Genomic DNA, 17906 nt, shown 5'->3' with positions numbered 1-17906 from the left:
ATAGGTAGGTGCCCCGCAGTATAGATTAGATAGGTAGGTGCCCCGCAGTATAGATTAGATAGGTAGCTGCCCCGCAGTATAGATTAGATAGGTAGGTGCTTGCAGTATAGATTAGATAGGTGCCTGCAGTATAGATTAGATAGGTGCCCCCAGGGCCGGGCCGAGGCATAGGCTGGAGAGGCTCCAGCCTCAGGGCGCAGTGTAGGAGGGGGCGCACAATTCATTCAGTTGTCATTCCTAATTGTGTATGAAGCAGAAAGAAATAAGAAAAGGGGATGCATAGCAGTGTCTGCAAGCCAGATAACTAGATATTAAGGTGTTGGGGAGGTTGTGGGCCCTGTGGCCCTCTTAGTCTAATAGCAATTAGTGTGTGGCGGCTGGGGTGGGAGGGATGGAGGGGCGCACTTTGGTGTCTCAGCCTTGGGTGCTGGAGGACCTTGTCCCTGCTCTGGGTGCCCCGCAGTATAGATTAGATAGGTAGGTGCCCCGCAGTATAGATTAGATAGGTAGGTGCTCCCGCAGTATAGATTAGATAGGTAGCTGCCCCGCAGTATAGATTAGATAGGTAGGTGCCCCGCAGTATAGATTAGATAGGTAGGTGCCCCGCAGTATAGATTAGATAGGTATATGCTCCCGCAGTATAGATTAGATAGGTAGGTGCCCCGCAGTATAGATTAGATAGGTGCCCCGCAGTAAAGATTAGATAGGTAGGTGCTCCCGCAGTATAGATTAGATAGGTAGGTGCCCCGCAGTATAGATTAGATAGGTAGGTGCTCCCGCAGTATAGATTAGATAGGTGCCTGCAGTATAGGTTAGATAGGTAGCTGCCCCGCAGTATAGATTAGATAGGTAGGTGCCCCGCAGTATAGATTAGATAGGTATATGCTCCTGCAGTATAGATTAGATAGGTAGGTGCCCCGCAGTATAGATTAGATAGGTAGGTGCTCCCGCAGTATAGATTAGATAGGTAGCTGCCCCGCAGTATAGATTAGATAGGTGCCCCGCAGTATAGATTAGATAGGTGCCCCGCAGTATAGATTAGATAGGTAGGTGCCCCGCAGTATAGATTAGATAGGTAGGTGCTCCCGCAGTATAGATTAGATAGGTGCCCCACAGTATAGATTAGATAGGTAGGTGCCCCGCAGTATAGATTAGATAGGTAGGTGCTCCCGCAGTATAGATTAGATAGGTGCCCTGCAGTATAGATTAGATAGGTAGGTGCTGCAGTATAGATTAGATAGGTAGGTGCCCCGCAGTATACATTAGATAGGTGCCCCGCAGTATAGATTAGATAGGTAGGTGCTCCCGCAGTATAGATTAGATAGGTAGGTGCTCCGCAGTATAGATTAGATAGGTAGGTGCCACGCAGTATAGATTAGATAGGTAGGTGCCCCGCAGTATAGATTAGATAGGTAGGGGCCCCGCCGTATAGATTAGATAGGTAGCTGCCCCGCAGTATAGATTAGATAGGTGCCCTGCAGTATAGATTAGATAGGTTGCTTCCCCGCAGTATAGATTAGATAGGTGCCCCGCAGTATAGATTAGATAGGTAGGTGTCCCGCAGTATAGATTAGATAGATAGGTGCCCTGCAGTATAGATTAGATAGGTAGGTGTCCCGCAGTATAGATTAGATAGGTAGGTGCCCCGCAGTATAGATTAGATAGGTAGGTGCCCCGCAGTATAAATTAGATAGGTGCCCCACAGTATAGATTAGATAGGTAGGTGCCCCGCAGTATAGATTAGATAGGTAGCTGCCCCGCAGTATAGATTAGATAGGTAGGTGCGCCGCAGTATAGATTAGATAGGTAGGTGCCCCGCAGTATAGATTAGATAGGTAGGTGCTCCCGCAGTATAGATTAGATAGGTAGCTGCCCCGCAGTATAGATTAGATAGGTGCCCCGCAGTATAGATTAGATAGGTAGGTGCCCCGCAGTATAGATTAGATAGGTAGGTGCTCCCGCAGTATAGATTAGATAGGTAGCTGCCCCGCAGTATAGATTAGATAGGTGCCCCGCAGTATAGATTAGATAGGTAGGTGCTCCGCAGTATAGATTAGATAGGTAGGTGCCCCGCAGTATAGATTAGATAGGTAGGTGCCCCACAGTATAGATTAGATAGGTAGGTGCTGCAGTATAGATTAGATAGGTAGGTGCCCCGCAGTATAGATTAGATAGGTAGGTGCTGCAGTATAGATTAGATAGGTAGGTGCCCCGCAGTATAGATTAGATAGGTGCCTGCAGTATAGGTTAGATAGGTAGCTGCCCCGCAGTATAGATTAGATAGGTAGGTGCTTGCAGTATAAATTAGATAGGTGCCTGCAGTATAGATCAGATAGGTAGGTGCCCCGCAGTATAGATTAGATAGGTAGGTGCCCCGCAGTATAGATTAGATAGGTGCCCCGCAGTATAGATTAGATAGGTAGGTGCCCCGCAGTATAGATTAGATAGGCAGGTGCCCCGCAGTATAGATTAGATAGGTAGGTGCCCCGCAGTATAGATTAGATAGGTAGGTGCTGCAGTATAGATTAGATAGGTAGGTTCTGCAGTATAGATTAGATAGGTAGGTGCTCCCGCAGTATAGATTAGATAGGTAGGTGCCCCGCAGTATAGATTAGATAGGTAGGTGCCTGCAGTATAGATTAGATAGGTAGGTGCCCCGCAGTATAGATTAGATAGGTAGGTGCTGCAGTATAGATGAGATAGGTAGGTGCCCCGCAGTATAGATTAGATAGGTGCCCCGCAGTATAGATTAGATAGGTAGGTGCTCCGCAGTATAGATTAGATAGGTAGGTGCTCCCACAGTATAGATTAGATAGGTAGCTGCCCCGCAGTATAGATTAGATAGGTGCCCCGCAGTATAGATTAGATAGGTGCCCCGCAGTATAGATTAGATAGGTAGGTGACCCGCAGTATAGAGTAGATAGGTAGGTGCTTGCAGTATAGATTAGATAGGTGCCTGCAGTATAGATTAGATAGGTGCCCCCAGGGTCGGGCCGAGGCATAGGCTGGAGAGGCTCCAGCCTCAGGGCGCAGTGTAGGAGGGGGCGCACAATTCATTCAGTTGTCATTCCTAATTGTGTATGAAGCAGAAAGAAATAAGAAAAGGGGATGCATAGCAGTGTCTGCAAGCCAGATAACTAGATATTAAGGTGTTGGGGAGGTTGTGGGCCCTGTGGCCCTCTTAGTCTAATAGCAATTAGTGTGTGGCGGCTGGGGTGGGAGGGATGGAGGGGCGCACTTTGGTGTCTCAGCCTTGGGTGCTGGAGGACCTTGTCCCTGCTCTGGGTGCCCCGCAGTATAGATTAGATAGGTAGGTGCCCCGCAGTATAGATTAGATAGGTAGGTGCTCCCGCAGTATAGATTAGATAGGTAGCTGCCCCGCAGTATAGATTAGATAGGTAGGTGCCCCGCAGTATAGATTAGATAGGTAGGTGCCCCGCAGTATAGATTAGATAGGTATATGCTCCCGCAGTATAGATTAGATAGGTAGGTGCCCCGCAGTATAGATTAGATAGGTGCCCCGCAGTAAAGATTAGATAGGTAGGTGCTCCCGCAGTATAGATTAGATAGGTAGGTGCCCCGCAGTATAGATTAGATAGGTAGGTGCTCCCGCAGTATAGATTAGATAGGTGCCTGCAGTATAGGTTAGATAGGTAGCTGCCCCGCAGTATAGATTAGATAGGTAGGTGCCCCGCAGTATAGATTAGATAGGTATATGCTCCTGCAGTATAGATTAGATAGGTAGGTGCCCCGCAGTATAGATTAGATAGGTAGGTGCTCCCGCAGTATAGATTAGATAGGTAGCTGCCCCGCAGTATAGATTAGATAGGTGCCCCGCAGTATAGATTAGATAGGTGCCCCGCAGTATAGATTAGATAGGTAGGTGCCCCGCAGTATAGATTAGATAGGTAGGTGCTCCCGCAGTATAGATTAGATAGGTGCCCCACAGTATAGATTAGATAGGTAGGTGCCCCGCAGTATAGATTAGATAGGTAGGTGCTCCCGCAGTATAGATTAGATAGGTGCCCTGCAGTATAGATTAGATAGGTAGGTGCTGCAGTATAGATTAGATAGGTAGGTGCCCCGCAGTATACATTAGATAGGTGCCCCGCAGTATAGATTAGATAGGTAGGTGCTCCCGCAGTATAGATTAGATAGGTAGGTGCTCCGCAGTATAGATTAGATAGGTAGGTGCCACGCAGTATAGATTAGATAGGTAGGTGCCCCGCAGTATAGATTAGATAGGTAGGGCCCCCGCCGTATAGATTAGATAGGTAGCTGCCCCGCAGTATAGATTAGATAGGTGCCCTGCAGTATAGATTAGATAGGTTGCTGCCCCGCAGTATAGATTAGATAGGTGCCCCGCAGTATAGATTAGATAGATAGGTGCCCTGCAGTATAGATTAGATAGGTAGGTGTCCCGCAGTATAGATTAGATAGGTAGGTGCCCCGCAGTATAGATTAGATAGGTAGGTGCCCCGCAGTATAAATTAGATAGGTGCCCCACAGTATAGATTAGATAGGTAGGTGCCCCGCAGTATAGATTAGATAGGTAGCTGCCCCGCAGTATAGATTAGATAGGTAGGTGCGCCGCAGTATAGATTAGATAGGTAGGTGCCCCGCAGTATAGATTAGATAGGTAGGTGCTCCCGCAGTATAGATTAGATAGGTAGCTGCCCCGCAGTATAGATTAGATAGGTGCCCCGCAGTATAGATTAGATAGGTAGGTGCCCCGCAGTATAGATTAGATAGGTAGGTGCTCCCGCAGTATAGATTAGATAGGTAGCTGCCCCGCAGTATAGATTAGATAGGTGCCCCGCAGTATAGATTAGATAGGTAGGTGCTCCGCAGTATAGATTAGATAGGTAGGTGCCCCGCAGTATAGATTAGATAGGTAGGTGCCCCACAGTATAGATTAGATAGGTAGGTGCTGCAGTATAGATTAGATAGGTAGGTGCCCCGCAGTATAGATTAGATAGGTAGGTGCTGCAGTATAGATTAGATAGGTAGGTGCCCCGCAGTATAGATTAGATAGGTGCCTGCAGTATAGGTTAGATAGGTAGCTGCCCCGCAGTATAGATTAGATAGGTAGGTGCTTGCAGTATAAATTAGATAGGTGCCTGCAGTATAGATCAGATAGGTAGGTGCCCCGCAGTATAGATTAGATAGGTAGGTGCCCCGCAGTATAGATTAGATAGGTGCCCCGCAGTATAGATTAGATAGGTAGGTGCCCCGCAGTATAGATTAGATAGGCAGGTGCCCCGCAGTATAGATTAGATAGGTAGGTGCCCCGCAGTATAGATTAGATAGGTAGGTGCTGCAGTATAGATTAGATAGGTAGGTGCTGCAGTATAGATTAGATAGGTAGGTGCTCCCGCAGTATAGATTAGATAGGTAGGTGCCCCGCAGTATAGATTAGATAGGTAGGTGCCTGCAGTATAGATTAGATAGGTAGGTGCCCCGCAGTATAGATTAGATAGGTAGGTGCTGCAGTATAGATTAGATAGGTAGGTGCCCCGCAGTATAGATTAGATAGGTGCCCCGCAGTATAGATTAGATAGGTAGGTGCTCCGCAGTATAGATTAGATAGGTAGGTGCTCCCGCAGTATAGATTAGATAGGTAGGTGCCCCGCAGTATAGATTAGATAGGTAGGTGCTGCAGTATAGATTAGATAGGTAGGTGCCTGCAGTATAGATTAGATAGGTGCCCCGCAGTATAGATTAGATAGGTAGGTGCCCCGCAGTATAGATTAGATGGGTAGGTGCCCCGCAGTATAGATTAGATAGGTGCCCCGCAGTATAGATTAGATAGGTAGGTGCCCCGCAGTATAGATTAGATAGGTAGGTGCCCCGAAGTATAGATTAGATAGGTAGGTGCCCCGCAGTATAGATTAGATAGGTAGGTGCTCCCGCAGTATAGATTAGATAGGTAGGTGACTGCAGTATAGGTTAGATAGGTAGGTGCCCCGCAGTATAGATTAGATAGGTAGGTGCTCCCACAGTATAGATTAGATAGGTAGCTGCCCCGCAGTATAGATTAGATAGGTGCCTCGCAGTATAGATTAGATAGGTGCCCCGCAGTATAGATTAGATAGGTAGGTGACCCGCAGTATAGAGTAGATAGGTAGGTGCTCCCGCAGTATAGATTAGATAGGTAGGTGCCCCAAAGTACAGATTAGATAGGTAGGTGCCCCGCAGTACAGGTTAGATAGGTAGGTGGCTGCAGCGGTAGAGAGAGCGGGCATAGTAGTTAAAACTCACCTGCCTTCCTCTGATCATTACAGCTTCCATCTCTTTCCTCTCTCAGCATCTGACGTATTGGTAACAGCGCCCCTGTGGTGACATGTGATCACATCATCACAGGGGGCGCTGTTACCAATACGTCAGATGCCGGGACAGGAAAGAGTTGGAAGCTGCAATGATCGGAGGAAGAAAGGTGAGTTTTAACTACTACGCCCGCTCTCCCCACCACCGCAGAGGGTGCGGGGCCTCTTCAGGCCGGGGCCTGGTGCAATTGCCCCACTTGCCACCCCCACAGGCTGGCTCTATGGCAAGGCAGTCACTGTGAATACTGTAGTTCATATCCTGTGGCAAACAGATGAACCAGTTTGATAAAAAAAGGGCAGAGATGAACATGTTGATTACAGCACAGGAGATTTGGGCGCAGCCGGCGCCACCATAGACCGTAATAGGAATTACAGCTATAGCAGCGGACAGTGAGTAACTTTGGCGCCGTCAGAAGATGGAGTTGAAGTCACTTTTAAAACACTGTAATTCGGCCTCCAGCAATAGCTGGCAGCCCAATTACATCATTCTCCACGAACCATGTGGACCTGGAGGGGGAAAAAAGGGGGGTTTATTGGCGTAAAAGGTGTAACATTTCTCTTGTGAAACGCGTCACCTTTTATGCCAATAAGCCCCCCTTTTTCATTTATACCACTCCTGTTCAGTCCCTCATTACATGTGGCTGGTTTTTCTGGCTCAACCTAACAAACAAACCACAAACACAGAACATTTATGTCGCGCTTTTCTCCTGGCGGACTCAAAGCGCCAGAGCTGCAGCCACTAGGACATGCTTTATAAGCAGTAGCAGTGTTAGGGAGACTTGCCCAAGGTCTGATACTGAATAGGTGCTGGCTTACTTAACAGGCAGAGCAGAGATTCGAACCCAGGTGTCTTGCGTCAGAGCCCTTCACCATTACACCATCCAGCCTAGACGTTGTCTGCACCTCCACCTCAGCGTGCGGCGGAACTGTGACTAACAGGTACCACTCTCGTGCTGATCTAGTAGGGGGAGCCGGTGTTCTGCCGATGACACTGTCTGCCGCTGCTACCAACAACTTCATCAGCTGATGTCCCTCTTCATCGCTGCTGGAGCCTGCCTGGAGTGCCTGGTCCCGGGTCTTAAGGGGACACATGCGCATTTAGCTGGATACTTCAAACAGCCCACTAAAGATGGCCTTAACGGTTCGAACTTCCGGTGGTTCGCGATAGCCCGAAGTTCGGTTCGCCCACATAATGCACCATTAGGGTCAACAGTCAGCAGGCACATTGTAGCCAATCAGGCCACACTCCCTCCTGGAGCCCCTCCCCTTATAAAAGGCAGGCACCGCGGCTATTATACTCACTCGTGTGCCTGCAGTAAATAGAGAAGGGACAGCTGCTGCAGACTCTCTCATAGGGAAAGATTAGTTAGGCTCTTGTAGACTTGTTAGCTTGCTCCTTGCTCATTCTTATTGCTAAAATAGCACCCCACAACAGCTCTATTGAGAGCTAATCTTGTTCTTGTTCGTGTGTGTGATAGGTGCACATTGTAATACCCATTACTGCATATACCTACCTACCTGTTGTTCACAGTGCACCCACCTACCTACGCAAGTTGAGCGCATGCAGTGTCACTGTGCCACCTGTCTGTGTGTGACAGGTGCACATTGTAATACCCATCACTACATATACCTACCTGTTGTGTTCAGTGCACCCACCCCATCACTGCATATACCTACCTGTTGTGTTCAGTGCACCCACCTACCTATGTGAGCGCACGCAGTGTGATATACCACTCCGTGCATCCCTGTTAACTGCACCTGTGTGACTGCACATTGTATTAGTCAAGTCAGTGCATACCTTTCACTTGAATGGATGGCAGACTTGCCCTTCATAACAGATTCTCGTTAAAGGTAGTAAAGTCTATCAGTGTCATATACAGCAGGGCCTTGAAAGTCCTCCTGTATTGTTATTTTTGGTCGCTACCTCGGGACGTGCATGCCATGCCTGCTGCCTTCCTTGGATGTGTGGTAGCCGTTCCTGCTCCTTTGCCCACAGCGTGCCTGCTGCCTTCCTTGTATGTGTGGTGGTGGTAGCCGTTTCTTAGGCTCCCACTCCGGACCGGAATCGAACCAGGATTCCCCTGCCATAACCCGTGGTCACTGGTCACTCACAATGGCAGACTTGCCCTCCATAACAGATTCTCGTTAAAGGATTTAAAGTTGATTTATATCACATATACAGCAGGGCCTCATAAGTCCTCCTGTATTATTTTTGGTCACTACCTCGGGACGTGCATGCCATGCCTGCTGCCTTCCTTGGATGTGTGTGGTAGCCGTTCCTGCTCCTTTGCCCACAGCGTGCCTGCTGCCTTCCTTGGATGTGTGGTGGTGGTAGCCGTTTCTTAGGCTCCTACTCTGGACCGGAATCAAACCAGGATTCCATCACTTTTGTGGCCAGCATAAATCTTTCTAGTTTTCCAAGTTTGCCTCCCCATTGAAGTCTATTGCGGTTCGCGCAAACCGAACTTTCACGGGAGGTTCGCAAACCGAAAATCGGTGGTTCGGGCCATCTCTACAGCCTACAATATCCGGGTGAGACCTGTCCTGGCAAGGACCAAGCTGTTTGTATTTATGTCTCTCCTCAGAGAACTCTTTTTATTGATTTTCTAGTAAATACGATGGGGAACCCGGGAATCCTAGTGATGTACTTCCTGTCCAGCAGGGACTACGTCACTGGGCGAGGGGCAGCATGGCGCTATGCATATACCCTGTCGGTGCACTCTGTCATAGGGTCATTTGAATGTAGTTTTACCGTTGTGATGCAATGGGGCGGATCATCGCACGGCAACACTATGGCCAGGTGTAAAACCGGCCTCAAACAAACCATTTTAATTCCAGGTTGTGAGGCAGAAAAACATGAAAGCTGTCATGAAAAAACATGAAAGTTGGGTGAATACTTTTGCAAGGCACCGTATTGACTATATATCGATAATGTGGAACTGACCCACTTGCAAGAGAATCACAGGAGATAGAATAACGTGGCATATAACTAATGTCATCTGCGCAAGGTGCCATATCTGTCTTGATTTTAAGTGCCAGTTTCTACTAGCAGGCGTGCATCTTGCAGGATATATGCGGGCACTTGAAGTGATTTTCATGTTGCGAATTTAGTTTCATAATCTTTTATTGGACACAATAGTGTCTGTTTTGCTAAAGAATACAGAAATAGAACACAGTAGTTCTTAATACGCCCAACATGGGCTGCAGGTAACATGTAATATATAAGCTATAACAGCAAAAAAGAACAAAAGGTAAGTTCAATGTGTAAGTGATGGGGACAGATATAGGTAACATTATAGGAAAAAAAAAAGTATGTCCAAATCAGGTTAACAAGATATGTATAGCAATATACAGAAGATATATATGCTGTCTTTGGGAAAATACAAAAAAGTACAATGTCGTAAGTGGGTAGTTACAATACAAAATCCTAGTCAAGAAGAGATAAAGTAGGAGGAGGTATATACAGCAGTTAACTTGTACCTAATTGGTTCTAAACTCCTCCAGAAAGCCCATTAGTAATCCAAGGGTCCCAAACTTTTTTAAATTGAGGCATCCGATCATTGATTATTGCGTTAATGCACTCCCATGTCATTGTGGAATTGATTCTGTCAATTACTTGAAGATAAGAAAGGTTCGGTAAGTTCCAGTTGCCTGTAATGTGAGTTTTCACTGCTGCTATGATAAATTGCATCAATTTATGTTGTGCATGCGAAACTAAATTCGGCTTAAGCCCTAGTAGAATTTTTTTTTTGATCAAGAGATGTGTTTGGGAAATAGTTTATTTATTAGGAGATGGATCCTTCCCCATTGGCGTGAGACCCTTTGGACACGAGTATCAAATATGGAATATTGTACCTGGGACCTTACAACCTCTAAAACAGAGTGGATTTCTTGCACGGTCAATCATGTGTAATCTGTGTGGAACTAGATATGTTCAATGGAGGAGTCTTATTGCAACTTTCATGTTTGTGGTTGCATGCTTCCCCTAGACGGGGTCTCCATACACTGAGCCCATTGATCATCATCAAGTTGAGAATGAAGATCTTGTTCCCATTGTTTTTGGTATGGGTGTACATGATCAGGTGGGGGGTATTGAAAATGGAATATAGGACAGATAACACACCTTTCTGCATAGGGTCATGTAAGCATATACTCTCAAAGTGGGTAAGTTGAACACTGGTGCCAGGTTTAGCCAAAGTGAGAATAAAGTGATAGAGCTGCCTAATCTTGAGCTAGGCGTTGGAACAAGGTTGTGTCCCCTCAAGTAGTTGGGAGCATGTGGGGATCATTCCTCTAGTTAAATATTTCTGAAGTGTGGGATTATTCCCTTCTGTCCACCATGAACAGGCTGGTGTCTGGAGACCCTCCAAGAAATCGGGATTCGATTTGATTTATGTTAGTATAGAGGGTTTAGATTTAAGGGAGGCTGCAAACCTAGAAGCCCTATGTGACAATCCAGCCCCGCGATCCCGTCGAGATCTGCTCCCGTTAGCGTACGCAGGAAGTACGGGCGCAGACGGACAACGAGACCGGTTGCTGGATCGTCAGAGGGAAGAAAGTAAAGGGCGACAGAGCGTGCCAATCCCGTCTAATCTGCTCCCGTTAGCATACGCAGGAAGTACGGTGAACAGACTGACAATAAAGATTGGTCGCGCAGCTGCCGACAATATGTAATGGGACAAACATCCACCAATCCCGTATTACTAGGCCACTGTTGCCATGCAGGTCTCATGCACTAGAGACTGCTGGAGGCAAATTCACTGTGTGCGTAGTAAACGGTTAAGATTGGTTGGAGGTGCCCATACATGTACAATTCTGATTGTATATACAATCGGTAAACTAAAAATATCGATTTCGCGCTGGAAATCGGGTAAATAAAGTAGACTGCCACCACTCTCTCAAGTTCAGGGAGGAAAGAGACTCCCGCTATCATAATACGGTAGCCAGCCCAATCACGTTCAACACGCTCAAGTCACCGTTCGGGGAATAATCACTTCCGACGGCTTAAAGACTGTGAGCAATGTGACCTTAAAGAAAGGTTACTGGGTCCCTATATGATGCAATCTCGAATTGTATTTACAATCGAGAAACGAAAGTTATCGATTTCGCACAGGAAATCTGGTACTAGCTAATCCTAGAAGGAAGAAACGGTTATTTACAACCTAGCTAGCAAATCAACAATTTATAAGCAAATCATAAAACAATGCGGTAGTATGACTGACTCTTCAGAGGGCAGATTCGTTATAGCAGCAATCAGATGACCAGAACAGGCACACAACTGAACGATAAAATCGTTAGTTTATTTCTAAACTACATACACACAGCTTATTTTAGAACAGATTGATTGGACAGAGAGAAGAGAGGAAGAGAAACAGAATGTCTGATTATATACAGTTCAAATACCGTTATTGGTAGTCCATGCGGCAATCGCAAGTCTTTGGCGAAAGTCCCAAAATGGCGGTTGCCATGCGGCCAACAGGCCTTTGTTAGAAAGTTCAAAGATGGAGGTTGGCCCGTGTCCCTGCGGGCTGCCAGGATGTTACTAGGCATCAGATTGAAGGTAAAGGACTCAGAGCTTTCTTGGCTCTGTCTGGTTATAGCCCCTACTCCAGCAAGGAGGGGTTAGGGGGCGTGGATCACACACCTCTTTGCAGCAGGAGGTCTCTGCCCCTCTTATAGAGGCAAGAATTTACCTGAATCATGATAAGTGTGCTCATCTGCAAACCGTACAAGTTATGTTAAATCTAATAACATTTTTAGGTTTGTCAGAATTTATCAAGAACGTTGATACCAAACTTGGGGGGTTTAGAGTGAACGGTGACCCCAAAATGCATATCTCTGCTTTGGCAGGGCTTACCTTGAATTCAGAAACATCCAATCATGTGGTTGGTTCCGAATTTCAGAATAAGCGGGTTCTTAAGGCCGTTGCCTATTTGGAAAGCCATCTTTATGGCAAAAGATGGATTTCATATTTGTGAGATCACAGAAAGGTCAGCTGGGAGATGGAATCTCCTTGATCCTTCAGCTGAGGTAATCCTGGGAGAACCCCCTGCTGTGATCGGTTCCTAGCAGTCTGGAGGAAGGGGCGGTTTATTAGCTTCTGTCCATCTAATCTCTGATGGATGAGCTATAACCATTCCAGGGATGCTGGAGAAACACTTTCACATGGAGGTGAGAAAAGCTGTAATTAGAAGCTACCAAAGAGCCAGGGTTTGTTAGCATTTGACCAGGGAGAGGAACTGTATTAACCCCTGGCTCCCCTGATCTTCTTATAAACCAAGCCTTTCCCTCTGCTGTCACTTTTAATAGTGGCGACAGGGAATATTTTATAAGGCTCTAACTACTTTTTTAGGATGAATAAACGTTGATTCGTCACAGCCCTCCATAGTCTTAATGTATGGTATGTTATTATTGATTGTTCCTTAATTAGTGTTAGGTCTTTCATATGAGACCAAAGCAGGGCTTTCCAAGATAAGGGAGATATAAGCAGGTTCTTAAGAGAGGCCCAACTAGGGGCTCATGTTGCAATTTTAAAGTCAACGGAAGCTTTTTTTTTTGTTGTTTTAAAAAAATGAAAACAATGTACAAAACACTCTACGGTACGGATTTTTTTCAGTTAATTAAAAGTGTAAGGGACTGTTTGTAAGGTATAGTGCACAATTAGGGTGTACTAAAAACAAACGTATCAAAAAGCCATCAGAAATAAACACAGCCCCCCCTACCAAGAGTTACTTGGGAGACACCAAAAGGCTTTCGTGGACGTCAGACTTTGATCAAGTGTAAACCAATTTTGGCTGTTTCAGTCAATTATCTCCTGAATGAATGATAGGCTGCATTGCCCAACGAACAATTGTGTATACTCCAACATATTGAGAAGGATTCTTTGAGATGGGAATTTTCCAGAGCATCATATATCTATGGCAACATTTTCCAACATTCAACAGAGAAACTTTATTCACCCCTGCATCAGCACATGTTCAGCCAAAGTTTGTAGTCAAAAATGGGCGAAGTAGGTACTGACACTGCGCTGCAGTTTATTTGCTGATCTGAAGATGGCAGGGTTGCTACAGGAACTGCGGTCCATACTATCATATCGGCTACAAACTAAAAACTGATTATGCTTCGCAAAATAGTTTGCATTCATTTTTAATATGAAATCTTAATTTTTTCTCAAATTGTAAACATTTGTTTAATTGTACACTAAAGACTCTCTCCCACCAGAGCATCCAGGATTGTGTTGTATGCTGGGACAACTCCTACACAGGCTCCCAGAATTACAAATACAAACATAATTGCAGTTTTGCTGTTTAACAGAGGATGATGACGGAGCGTCATTCAAGCAGGGATGTGCGCACATAGGAGCGCACAATCCCCTGCAAACTCCGCCCCCAGGACTGCACGCCGATCGGCGTTAGGCAGCCCTGGGGCTGCCGCCATGTCCACGCTAATTGGCGTGGAGCGGTCGTCTAAAGGTTAAAGGATACATATTATAATAATGTTGGTAAGACAATGGAGGTCTCTCTGCTTTATAATATGCAAAGGTACACACCATACAATTTTCGGTTAGATAGATGGTTTGATAGATAATTTACGACATGCCTGATCTTATTATCGATCGTCTTTCTAGTCAATTTCTCATATAAGTGAATGGAAAGTGGTAAGAAAAATCGATCGGAAAATCGGTCGAACAGAAAATTGTATGGTGTGTACCTAGCATAAATGACATGTTAAAGATGAGGCACTTGTGGTCACACAGTGGAAAAGCTGAGTTGTTGAGATATAAATATACACATTTTGGAAAAGACGAGACCAGGGTGTGTCCAGCAAGGTATCTGGGGCTGCTGATTATCAGTCATGGGCTGAGCCAAGGGTGTGTTGCTGCGGTTCACTGTTGCAGTTTTAATGTCACTAATTATCATTTTAGGCAATTCAGAAGAAAGTCCGTAGAAGCTTTGAGGAGAAAGCATGCACAGTTTGTACAGATGGTGATCAGTAGCCAGCCACAGTTACGAGGGAAAGGGGGTGAAAAACATGGATAATACATATTGCATAAAAGGGTATTGAGAAGTGGAGTACACTTATGGTGCCCATACACGATACAATAAAAACGTTTGATTTTCCAGTTTTTTCAATCTAAATGATCGAATCGAATGAAAGTAGAAAATATATTTTTCTCGATCAAAAAATTCGAACGATTATCCCGTTTAAAAAAAAAAATCTGATCGGACATGATGGGAAAATCTTTATATTCGATCTAATGGAATAATCGAACTAAATTATCTAATCGGAAAAAAAAATGAAAAATTGTACCATGTATGGGCACCTTAAAGTGAATGTTTACCAATTTAAAAATAAAAAAGTCATATACTCACCTAATGAGAGGGAAGGCTCGGTCCTAATGAGCCTTCCCTCTCCTCTCCCGGTGCCCGGTCCTGCGCAGGATCCCCCGTAGCAGTATTCGACCAGTTCGGTCAAATACTGCCACTTCCGCAGCCGAAGGGAGCTTTCGGGAAGCCTCGGGCTCCCGAAGACGGGCCGCTCCATACTACGCATGCGCGAGCGCCCTCTATGACGCACTCGCGCATACGTAGTATGGAGCGGCCCGTCTTCGGAAGCCCGAGTGCTCCCGAAGACCTCCGAAGTCCCTGCGGCGGCGGACGCGAACGGGGGAGCCAGCGCAGCACTGAGGGCACCGGGAGAGGAGAGGGAAGGCTCATTAGGACTGAGCCTTCCCTCTCCTTAGGTGAGTATCTGACTTTTTTATTTTTAAATTGGTAACCATTGGCTTTAAGACCGGGAGAAGCATTGAGGACATGGTAGAAGCAGCGTGAAGAAGGCAGGAGACCAACAACCACCAGTGCAGGCCTTCAGAGAGAAGCGCAGCTGCAAAATGTTAGTGAGATGGTGAGTCAGTGGCCTAACAATCAACCCTGCAAGCTCCACATTTGAAGGGGCTTTTAGGGATGGGAATGCACTACTCAAAACCATCCCACTCTTCTGCTGGTTGTTCAGGTAAGTGCAAAATTCTCCTGCAGATTGTGACCGGATTAGAGGCTTTTCCGTGGCAATCAGTCTCGCCAGCACTCCTAACACCAATCTTGTCTTCCCTCACACACCTCCAGTGCCACAGAGCTGATGAAAGGGCCCTTGCAGCACACCAGTGACTGTGGGAGGTGATTCTTGCTGCCTTTATTTAACATGACTTTGCATCTGCAGTTTTCTACCGTATTACGGCCATGTGAAAGGATTCTTGAACAATTTCAACATTTCACTTTTCACAGACAGCCTGGTAAACAGAGAACATTGATCTGCCCCGCCTGCCTCCTGACAGATATGTATTGTACATATTTCACAGATTATTCCATTGCTAACCTCTAGATACATAATGTATATTGTGACATTTTGTGTCTTCAGGGAGAGTTACTGACCTCTTGCTGTATCATTCTTGAATCTGGGAGATGGAGGATGGTGCAGCAGCTCTTGCAGTGAAACTTGTTCTGTTCCTAATAAACTGAGCTTCTTTTAAGTTTCATTTTCCTGTTTTTCAGGAAATAAGCAGCCAGTGAAATCTTTAGTTTCTAGCAAGGTGGGAGGAGCTAGGAGAATGAAACTTCAAGCATCGACTATGCCAAGTGATAACATGCTAATAGTGTACGGCTCATGGTGGGCAGGCACACACTTCTCATTCAAAATTCCTCCTGGAATACATTAACCTTTGCTGTGGCCACACATTTTTCAATACCTGTATTTCCCAACTGAAAGGCTGTTACAAGCATTAGAGCAGGGGTCTCAAACTCAATTTACCCGGGGGCCGCAGGAGGCAAAGTCAGGATGAGGCTGGGCCGCATAAGGGAGTTCACGTGTCCCCGCCGCAAAATGAGGGCTGCAGAGCCCCCAAATCGCCCCGAGGGGCAATCTGCCGGCATTTCCTGGAAGGGGCAGAGCTTTCAGCTTCAGCTCTGCCCCTCCTGACGTCAATCGCGGCGGATTGGAAAATAGGAAAAAATGCCAGGAATCTTCATACAGCCATATTGCGGCTGTATAGCGATCCCTGGCCAAAGCGCTGCGGCTGCGTATGGACCCCCTGGAAACCCTGTCAGGAAATGTATTGCTCTTTCTTTTGATACATGTAAAATTACACTACTGTTAGGCTTGCTACTAAAAGTGACATTTACCGCATTTAAAAGTATACTATTTTCCTTCGAAACTTTAAAATCGATTTTCTCAAAAACTATAAGGTCTTTTTGAAAAATTGTTTTTTCCTCCTATTCCTAATGATCTCCTTAACATATCCTGCAAATTTAGGGTTTCTAGCATTTAAGGTGGATTTGCTATTAACCATTAAAGTTGGCAGGTTTTTAAATGTGTATTTTTTTCCTTTGCAACTTTAAAATCGATTTTCTCAAAAACTATAAGGCCGATTTGAAAAATTTTTTTTTCCTCTTGTAGCCACTGGTGGCCCCTACAAGCTCTGGGGTCCTGGGGCCACAAAATATTGTATCGAGGGCCGCAAATGGCCCGCGGGCCGCGAGTTTGAGACCCCTGCATTAGAGGTACTGTAAGAGGATAGAGGAGTAGCAGGACCTCTAGTTTTAAAGAAGATGTAACCCAAGAGGGTCGAGTACAAGAAATCTGCAGGCTATAAAATACACCTATAGACATTGAATTGTTGCTTGATCTGACAGTTCATCACTGAATGGCTATTGATGCCTGAACTATTTTATTACTCCCACGTAATTACATTTCCATGACTCATCAACATCACCCAAGCAACTGATCCTTCCTCATTTTACGGGACGGAGCAGGCAAGAGTGCCACACCCTTTCTGGTGTCTCCAGAGTGCATTACCTAATAGAATGGGGATTTACTCTCAGTATACAAGTACACCTCCATTCTAAACAGTAGACTCACACCTAAAAAATCAACAAAAACCAATAAAAAAAATGTGAACCCTTTAGAATTATATGGATTTCTGCACAAATTGGTCATACAGTGTGATCTGATCTTCATCTAAGTCACAACAATAGACAATCATCACAGTCTGCTTAAACTAATACCACACAAATAATTAAATGTTCCCATGTTTTTGATTGAACACACCATGTAAACATTCACAGTGCAGGTGGTATGTGAACCCCTAGACCAGTGATGGCTAACCTTGGCACACCTTGTTGACTTGCATAAAGCTGTAAGGGGTTACAAAAGTATCTCCAAAAGCCGTTCATCAGTCCACGGTAAAACATATTGTGTAAAAACGGAGAAAGTTCAGCACTGCTGCTACTCTCCCTAGGAGTGGCCGTCCTATAAAGATGACTGCAAGAGCACAGCGCAGAATGCTCAATGAGGTGAAGAAGAATCTGCCGGGTAAAGATGTGTAATCTGCCAGGTAAAGAGCTCAGTCTGTGCTCATAGCAAGGCCTCGAGACAGGCACCAGCAGGAACTCTGCAATCCCTGCCTATGCCCACAGAGCCATGGACCCATATATCCATGGACTTTGTGGGGGAACTCCCCGTTTCTGACGGGTACACAGTGATTTGGGTGGTCGTCGACCATTTTAGTAAAATGGTACATTTCATACC

General features: G+C 45.7%; 1 protein-coding gene across 2 annotated transcripts in view; it reads right to left on the bottom strand.

Annotated features, from left to right (window-relative positions):
- Positions 1-15882, bottom strand: part of LOC137540811 (sterile alpha motif domain-containing protein 9-like) — a 79470-nt gene extending 63588 nt beyond the window's left edge. For both annotated transcript variants that reach the window (XM_068261971.1, XM_068261972.1), the window contains exon 1: positions 15755-15882. The gene's annotated coding sequence lies outside the window, so the exon portion shown is untranslated. The remainder of the gene's footprint in view (positions 1-15754) is intronic.
- Positions 15883-17906: the final 2024 nt, after the last annotated feature.

The sequence above is a fragment of the Hyperolius riggenbachi genome, chromosome 12, assembly GCF_040937935.1.
Source record: "Hyperolius riggenbachi isolate aHypRig1 chromosome 12, aHypRig1.pri, whole genome shotgun sequence".
Taxonomy (NCBI): Eukaryota; Metazoa; Chordata; class Amphibia; order Anura; family Hyperoliidae; genus Hyperolius; species Hyperolius riggenbachi.
This window is presented reverse-complemented; position numbering and strand designations above follow the sequence as displayed.